General features: G+C 39.8%; 1 protein-coding gene across 1 annotated transcript in view; it reads right to left on the bottom strand.

Annotated features, from left to right (window-relative positions):
• Positions 1-3,379, bottom strand: part of Ethr (ecdysis triggering hormone receptor) — a 77,731-nt gene extending 74,352 nt beyond the window's left edge. Inside the window, exon 1 of the mRNA XM_078185704.1 lies at positions 2,816-3,379. The gene's annotated coding sequence lies outside the window, so the exon portion shown is untranslated. The remainder of the gene's footprint in view (positions 1-2,815) is intronic.
• Positions 3,380-7,370: the final 3,991 nt, after the last annotated feature.

Here is a 7,370-nt window from a genome sequence, read left to right on the forward strand (position 1 = left end):
GCTAGTAAAATCTAACAGCGACGACGAGAAGCGGGTTATTTTGACAAATTTAGGACAATTGGCCCTGTCGTTCGACGAGATTGATATAGGCTAATTATACCCGTTTCCAGGGAAAAAATATATGGTCCAGCCAGTCAGCGGACTTGACGCTTGACGCGGACCTGCCGTTCACTGTCAAAATCGTCGACCGCGGCTATTGCTTCTAGCCAGTGTTTTCCTAGCCTGTGTTCCGAGGAAAAAAAAATCGACGGCTTGATTTACCGGGACGTCGCAAGAACACGGACCCCACCCCCATGATTTATCTCTATTCCCAAACGGACCGAGTTTTTCCGCTTCGCGGAAACAAGTTATTATTTTCCCTTCAGATGCTCGGAAGGAAACGAAAACGATTGAAATCTCGCAGAAGTTTGCCGACGAATTCTACGCTAGGCTTACCGTCAATCATGTTCGTTTTGCGAAACGTTTTTTTTTCTCGCAGAGCAAACAACGAGCCGCGAGCAATTTGCCTGGTCGATTTTTGAAAGAATCCACCTGTCGAAGAACGCCGAGGAAAGATAGTTTAGAAAAATTGGGATGAATATCATTAAATAATTTTAATATTAAAATAAATCTGAATTGCTAAAGAATTGAAGAAAAATGTTTATTTACCGTTTACCGTGTGTATATAAGAACACGTGCTTAATTAACAGTGCATTCCTTGCTCTGACATTACATTAGCATTGGTTTCATTAACATAAGCGAATCGTTAATGCTGCTGCAAGGGAAAATGCAAAATAGTAATGTGTCTCGTGTTCGTTTATGTAAATCGAAACTAATTTTGCAGCTTGAGCGGTTTACATATGCAATTACAAATATTTTCTTCGAATGTAGAACCAAAAAATTATAATTCTCGATATCGCAAAATTTATTGCCACGTTACGAGAGTTTGTTATTCTATTGAATTAAACTATAGTGATCTACCTAAAGAAACGGACCGGTTTTTTGAAATAAAACATCGTGCTAACAGTGTTTAATATTATTAAAAAAAAAAATGAATAAAAATTCAATCGCCGTCGGAGAATGACAGTCACGCCCTCCCCGAAAAATAATTTCGTCGCGAAATCGGAACTAAATAACGCACTGAAAAGTTCGGAATCTTAATTTTCGTTAGAATAAACCGACCGTGTAAAATTCTAGGATTCCGATCGCCGGAATGCCGCCGCTCTCTAATTTCGTGCGCCGTTTTTTTTTCCTCCCCCCCGGGGGGGGGGGGGGGGCGCATATTATGAATTCCAAAAGCGCGATGGAAAATTGTTTGACCGTCGGTCCATCGACGCCTACTCCCTGGTATTTAATTTAAACTTTCCGGGCGAAGTTGCCCGGTTCACACGGATACGCCGAACAAAGAGATACACAGCCGAAAAAAGTAATTTACGAATCGGAACCCCGGGCCCTGTTGCGTCGGATAGCAACGCGCGGGAAAACCTTTTTCCACGAAGGATACGCAAAGTATTCGATTACGCGGAACCATAATTGAGCGCGCGGACGGGTTGCATCGGATTACGAAACCGAAAACTATGCCCCGCCGCGAAGCAATCAAGGCTACGTGATCGAAACCGAAAGGTTCGCCGCTCTCGCCGAATAAGTTTAGCCGCGGCCGTTTTCTTTTTTTTTCCCCCGGCAACAGGAAAAATCTGGCGGCCGGGAGAATCGCGTTCGGCCGAGTTTTATTGGCAATTAACCATTGATTAATCCCCGGCGGGACGACAGCGCGGACCGGCGCGCGAAGAGAAGGGTGCGCTCTCGAGTTTGGCCAACTTCCCACGAATCCTTCGGTCGCTGTTGCTCGAACTAATCCGGCGCGCACCGTTCGCTCTCTACGCAACTCGCTGCTCCCGGAACAAACTTCCTGATCTTCGGCTGACCTCCGACGGCCTTGGGGAGTCTCTCGCTGGGCTCTGCAACTGTCGCTTGGTCCATCCCGAGTTCAAGCACGCGACCGCGTTTGTGGTACATTTGTTGTTTGCCCTTTCAGTTGCGAGTTAGTGTTTAGTCTTTACGTTGGAGGTTAGGGCTTGCTCCTTCTTTCATTGTTTGCTTCCTCTGCTCCTTGTTTCACTGTTTGCTTCCTCTGTTCCTTCTTTCACTGTTTGCTTCCTCTGTTCCCTATTTTACTGTTTGCTCCTTTACTTTCTCTCTAATGTAATAGGTTGGAAACTATGAAACGGGCGTTTTGGGTGCGCTCAACAATTTCGTTCAGGCATCACCGTCAAAAGAAGTCTCCAGCAATTATCTTTGAAAAATTCACAGACGGTTTTCACGGAGTCCGCTAAATAACCTAGAGTGTGCGCGGAGCGTTGCCAATAAATTTCGGCCGCAGAATAAGTTGATACTCGCGAGCTTTAATCATCGGCCATTAGTTTACGGTTTTAAGGATGAGGAATGCGCGAGCGTGACTCGGTAGTTAGTCACGGTCTTGAAAAAAAAAAGGAAACGAAGATCTCGGTTATTGCACCGATGCTGCGGAGGGAAAAGTTTCTCGTAAATTTCAACGGCGCGTACAGGCGCGAGGGATACGCGGTCCCGGGATCGGCGATGGATTTACAGAACGCCCGACAGACGTACGGATAAACAGACAAGGTTCGTCCGCGCCTCGTGAACACCGCGGCGATGTTTGAGGTTCGAGGAAGAACTCCGCGTCTCGCTTTTAAAAGTTTCGCTGTTATTGTTGGTCACGGGCCAACCTAAGTAATGCCCCGGCCGCGACGCAAATACATCACGTCTCCCCACCGCGACGCGACCCGCCGTTTCTTGCCGTCCCCTCGCGCGATCTTACCTTTTTATCCATTCATCTCGAGGGGCTGGACCGAATCCGACGTCGCTGATGGAATTATTCGGTGAAACGATATACGTTCGTAGTGATTTGTGAAACGTTCGCTGCGCGAAACCTGTCGCTCGAACTTGTTCCCCGTCGTCGTCATCTCGTAATTAGTTCGCAAGAATTGTAACGTTGTTCGACGAACTGATTTTCATGTTTTATCTCAAATATTCATTTTTTGAATAATAAAGTAATCGCGGTTTATTAATGTTTTGATAGAATTTCAAATTTCTTTTCGAACGCAAGTGCTTTGGACTGTCGTAGATTCTGACTCTTTAGCTTTAATATGATTTTTCATATGATTTAGGATTTTTTTTTTGAACTAGTGACTATATTATAAAGTATGATCCTCAGCTTTAATTTACGCCTTTCGATGTTTGTCAATTCTCACGGACATACGATTTTAAATCAATTCGAGATATTAGAGACGAGCTACGAGAATAAACATGACATAACCTGATATAACCTGACAATGCTTCACTCGTAAAAGTCGGAAAATACGACTGTCTTACCGACCCGATATTACGCGACTGATCCCAGCGGCCTCTTCTCACGGATAACAGACTACTAAGTCGCTATTCGCCAAAGCAGTATCACAGACGAGGTATAAGAATAGACCTAACACGAACACCTTATGTGGCTGGGTCTGACTGTCGTACCGACTGGATATTACGATTGATATTTAGCGTCCTCTTCTCGCGAGCGACGGCCGACTGATACACTATTCACCGAAGCAGCATCGAAAAGCAAACGAACAAGGAGCGGGATTTAAAAATAATTAGGGCAACATTCTGAAAATCTAATTTTAGCAATTAATTACTTTACAGAATAGGCGCAAAAACATAAGAGTTCCAGAGAAACAATTTTGCTGTATTTTTTTTGTTAAGATTTATTTAATATAGTTTAACACAGAGTGATTCCGATTTTAAAATAATTGGAATGTCATAGTGGTAATTGTTCAAGGAAAGGTTAATCGAATTTTCTTGCATTATCATGTGTATCTATAAAATTCTGTTAGAAGTACAAAAAAAAAAATATTGTTGCAACGTGTGAAGACACTTTTGAATTTTTTGTACTGTATTTAAATGTGGTATTTTAATAATTTTAGCTGATGCGACGATATAATTTCTTAACAAAATGAAAAAAATAATCCTGAATTGTGTCTTCTATTACTATTGTTTCATTGACGACAATGTTTAGTTAGACTATGGAGAAATGTTACACGACAATTTACTATTTCGTAACACGCAGTTGAAATATCGCTTTAAGTATAAAATTCATGTCGAATTTAATAAAAAATATTATTTAATAAAAAATGTTATTTAATAAAAAATATCGGTGCAATATTTCTATCGGTAGAACATTGCTCTTTATCAGAGTACAGAGCACCTTATCGTCGCATGTTTAGCGCTTCTGTTAATGTTACTTCGATGCACATCGAGCTAATTGTCTTTGGTCGATGTAGAAGAAGGTGTACGGGTTGCCGCGTTTAAGGAGACGTAAAACAACGCGACACTGCGTCCGAAGCTTACGTAAATAAATAAATCTCTTGTGCCCGAGGGATTTCAGTTAAGAAGTACAGTTCGTAAGCATGCATTATAGAATGCGGCTGTGAACAGAAACCAAGGTGAAACACTAGGAATCATCGTCGCCGTGGAATGTTACGACCCTTAAATCCAAGCTCACAACATGGCATAATCAGTTAACATATCTTAAGACTGGAAAATCCACTAACATTCGTTCTTATCTCAATAATTTGTCTACCGACGATTTTAAACAAGCTCTGAAAATCACAGACAAATAATTCAGTGAAACGATAAACTTATCGAGTTCGTCACTCAAATAAAAATGATTAAGATTTTTTTCAGACAGTGTGCACTTGTTCGAGAGACTACCGATAGGCTTCCAATATTTAAATTTTTATAGTTAATTGTTTCAATTATGTATAGTTAATTTTAAATTTAAATTTATCGTTTGAAATAAAATGTAGTAATGTCAATTACGTAAAGAATTATTTAAGTATATCTCGCAACGAGATGCTTCGTTCACGAAGATATGTTCTTCAACGGCAGCCATATTGGATTTTCAGTTGTAAATCAGAACTGCGGAGAAGTTAATGCGTTTGTCGTGCCAACTGTTAAATCAGCACCTGCAGCAATGCTACAAATTCGAAACAACGTATTAACAGAAGAGATAAATTATTCGAGATAATTTATATTATTAAATATAAATTAATCTACTTTTTACAATTTTATCTATATTTCTGTATATTTTATGGTAACATCCAAATCTTATTTAACTATATCGCTTAGGTCTTCTCTCTAAACAAGATTCACTGATCATTCTGCTACAAAAATTCATCTTCAATCACGAACAAATTACCCGTGTCATTAATCTATATATAAAAATATAAAAAGTTGTTAATCTTCCCCGCAATTTCCTTGGAACTTCTTGCATAGAAAGACAATGGTCCGATCGCGTTACACCAAGGAAACGCGCGGTTTCAAAACACGGAAGCGGAAAAAGGCATGGGCAAAAAGCAGCATCTCGTTAATATGAATATTGCTGTTTACGCCGGTCTGATGAAACCGTTACAATCGGTTGCGAGATGGTCGACGCTACATACTCATTGACGAACCCTGGTTTTCCTTTTTTTTTTTTTCCCGAACCATTGATATATTTATCGAAACCGCTTATACGGATCCGAGCACAGTCATCGCGAGATTTACCGTTCCGCGCGCGTTTGCAAGTCTGATCCGAATGACTCGCCGTCTCGGCGAACAGCAGAAATCGAATCGCGCGGCGTCGTCGTCATAATCGGGGAATGAAGTTTTTTTTGTTTTTTTTTTGTTGCCGCGCCGCGCGCTTCGCGCCTTCGATGCATTTTAATCAGTCATAACGGATGATTATGCAAGGGTGCGGGTTGTGCAACAAGGATTTACAGTCTCGTAGTCAATAATATGCTAACGAGCTTACATTCGATTAAGAGGGGGTTCCGGTGTTACGAAAATTCAGCCTCGAGGACCCATCGATGACATATTATCCTTGCAGACGAGTCGACTTTGGCTCTCGGCTGTGTCACCGGGCTCAAAATTCGTTCGCGAACTCCAAATTCTGTGCAGCGATCGCGAGAATTTTATGTTAAATACTTTACATTTTATTATTTTCTTCGTAGATGTATTTGTTCTCGATAAATATAGTGATAAATATAGTAAAAGTTTTATGCGCAGTTGTTCTCGTTAAAGTTTATTTTAATTTTACGAAAATAATTATTATTCATAGTTAACCTATTCGAAGTCTTCGTTATGAATAGACTGCGAGATTTATGCACATACGATAAAAAGTTTGTAGGTTTAAAAACAATTTTAATGCAATTTGTTTGCTATTTTATATAACACCGACCTATTTTTCTGATTAGCTTATCAAATTCACAATCTGTGTAAATATTGTTAAGAGAGTATACAATTTATAAATTTCGTATGATTAATTATGTTATATCGAAATTTGATACTTCTGCTGATTCTGTTATTCATTTAGAAAATAGGTTGGGAGAAGAATACTAATGGAATAAAGTAAATGAAATGAAAAGTAAAGAGAGAGTGAGAGAGAGAAGGAGCACGCAACATATTTTTTTCTCCCCACCGCCGCGTATACGAAGGTGTACAGCTTGCGCCCCGGCTTCTGATTGGTGAAAGCGAACGGAGACACCTATTTTATCGGTCGAATAGAGTAGGCGATGTAATTGCAGTGGGTTGAACGATTTGTTCGCCGGTCGACAATGCTACCAATATCATCGGAGCTAAAACCTTTTCAGACGGAATAGTCGCATTTCTTGTTGGAATTGGAACATCGGTGAAGCCATCGCGGCTGTATCGTAATTGTCTCTGAAGATTTATAGCCATTTTCAGTGTAACACGATTCGAAACCATGGACGCTTCGTACATCACAATTAGGGCCACAATAAAAATTTGAGAAACTGAAATATTTATAGAAAATTAGGGCCACGATAAAAATTCGAGAAACTGAAAAATGTATAGAAAATTAGGGCCACGATAAAAATTCAAGAAACTGAAAAATGTATAGAAAATTAGGGCCACGATAAAAATTCAAGAAACTGAAAAATGCATAGAAAATTAGGGCCACGATAAAAGTTCGAGAAACTGAAAAATGTATAGAAAATTAGGGCCACGATAAAAATTCGAGAAACTGAAAAATGTTTAAACGCAGACAATACGTGTATAATAAATACAATAGGGACTCCCTTATCCGAATACTTATGTTCACAATATCCTGGTATCGAAACGTTCTGTTATCTAATCATGCTACAATTGAACCCCTTGCAGTACTTTTATCTTCGCACTTGCAATGATTAAATAATTTTCGATTGGAATAATTTCTCGGAGGAGAAATAAAATTAATATTTATAGTGTGCTTGCAATTACTTGAGCGTTCAAATATTAGCGGCAAAACGACAGAATTTTATTTCGACTTAAAAAGACGAAATAATATCTTT

Source organism: Augochlora pura, chromosome 7 (genome assembly GCF_028453695.1).
Source record: "Augochlora pura isolate Apur16 chromosome 7, APUR_v2.2.1, whole genome shotgun sequence".
NCBI classification, from domain to species: Eukaryota; Metazoa; Arthropoda; class Insecta; order Hymenoptera; family Halictidae; genus Augochlora; species Augochlora pura.